We start from the raw sequence: 2,050 nt of genomic DNA on the forward strand, positions 1-2,050 counted from the left end.
TTGAAGGGCAATTTTAAGACAGAGGTCAAGAGCTGTCTACTGAAAGCTCATAAAGTAAACAGCTTGTGTGGCCTTGGGTTTCTTTTTAAAATGTTGGAACAGTAGATGCAGCCTGAACGAGTGTCGCGGGGCTCCCATAGAAGCAGGATTTTTAGTTTTAGATTTTTCTGAAGAAGGATCCAGACCCGAAACGTCAGCTTTCCTGCTCCTCTGATGCTGCCTGGCCTGCTGTGTTCATCCAGCTCTACACCGTGTTATCTCTTTTTAGTTTTACAGTAGCAGCTGCTTGAGGCTAGATGTGGAAGCTGTACCCCCACCACACCCCCCTTTTGGTTACAGCTAAAAGCTGGGGGTTCTCCTCCTGCTGCTGGAGTTGAACGTGAGGCAATCTGTTTTTCTGAACTTGACTTTGGCAAGCGTGTGTTTATTGGAATAGTTATTGTTTAATCATAAATTAATCCAATATTCCGTGATGTTTTCCAGTAGGGTTAAGTTATTCCAATTTCTTCTTTCTTTTGTTGTATTTTAACTATAGTGTATGTATAAAGTGTGTTTTGCTTGAAGGCCGATAGTTTGTCCAATCGAATTGCATCTAGAACAGAACCCCTTAGCACTTGCCTTTAAAATAAGAAAAACTTAGGATCTATGCTATCTCCTGAATATATTTTGAGGGGGTTTGGTCTGGTTCATAACACAAATGAGGCTGGAGGGACTGAATGGCATACTTATGCTAGCTGGGGTTAAATTTCAAAAAGCTGCACAGGGAACCGTTGTCCCAGAACATCTTTGGGACTCTGCTTACTTGATTTACTGACACTGGAGGGAGTGCAGAGGAGGTTCACTAAGTTAATTCCGGAGTTGAGAGGGTTGGCTTATGAGGAGGGATTGAGTAAACTGGGGACCATACTCAATTTTGAAGAATGAGGGGGGAATCTTTTGGGAACATATAAAATTATGAAGGGAATAGATACGATAGAAGCAGGGAGGTTGTCTCCACTGGTGGGTGAAACCAGAACTAGGGGGCATAGCCTCAAAATAAGGGGAAGCAGATTTCAGACTAAGTTGAGGAAGAACTTCTTCACCCAAAGGGTTGTGAATCTGTGGAATTCCCTGCCCAGCAAAGCAGTTGAGACTGTCTCGTTGAATGTTTTTAAGGCAAAGATAGATTTTTGAACAGTAAAGGAATTAAGGGTTATGGTATGCGAGTAGGTAAGTGGAACTGAGTCCACGAGAAAGTTCAGTCATGATCTTATTGAATGGTGGAGCAGGCTCAATGGGACAGGTGGTCTCCTCTTGCTCCTATTTCTCACGTTCTTACCTCAAACGGTCTGGCTGTTCCATTCTCTCTCAAGGTGATTGGTGTTAATTGGGGTCAATCCACCCAAGGTCAGGACTTGCTATGACCAATATCTGACCGTTGTCAAAGCTCATCATTGTTTGTGTCTCTGGGCACCAAGACATCTTTCATCCATTCATCAGATCATAGAAACACACACGTGCACCAACACGCAAGCACACAAAGTGAGGAGGGGCCTGCACTGAAAACAAAAGGGTCCTTTCTCATGCAAAGGATATCACCAAAGACCTTCCCAGTGCGAAGAAAGCTCATCGGAAGCTCAGCATGGAAGCCAATTTGCACACAGTAAGATCTCAAAACGGCCAGAATATTTTCTTCCTTTATTTTTGGAACCTACTCTCATTCACTGCTGCCTCATGGTGCCAGGGACCCAGGTTCGATTCCAGCTTTGGGCGATTGTGTGGAGTTTGCATATTCTCCGCGTGTCTGTGTGGGTTTCCTCTGGGTGTTCCGGTTTCCTCCCACAGTCCAAAGATATGTAGATTAGGTTGGATTGGCCATGCTAAATTATCCCGTAGAGCCCAGGTATGTGCAGGTTAGGGTGGATTGGCCGTGCTAAATTGTCCCGTAGTGCCCAGGGATGTGCAGGTTAGGGTGGATTGGCCGTGCTAAATTGTCCCGTAGTGCCCAGGGATGTGCAGGTTAGGGTGGATTGACCGTGCTAAATTGTCCCATATTGTCCAGGTTAGGGTG

The sequence above is a fragment of the Rhincodon typus genome, chromosome 44 (assembly GCF_021869965.1).
Source record: "Rhincodon typus isolate 14 chromosome 44, sRhiTyp1.1, whole genome shotgun sequence".
In the NCBI taxonomy this organism is placed as follows: Eukaryota; Metazoa; Chordata; class Chondrichthyes; order Orectolobiformes; family Rhincodontidae; genus Rhincodon; species Rhincodon typus.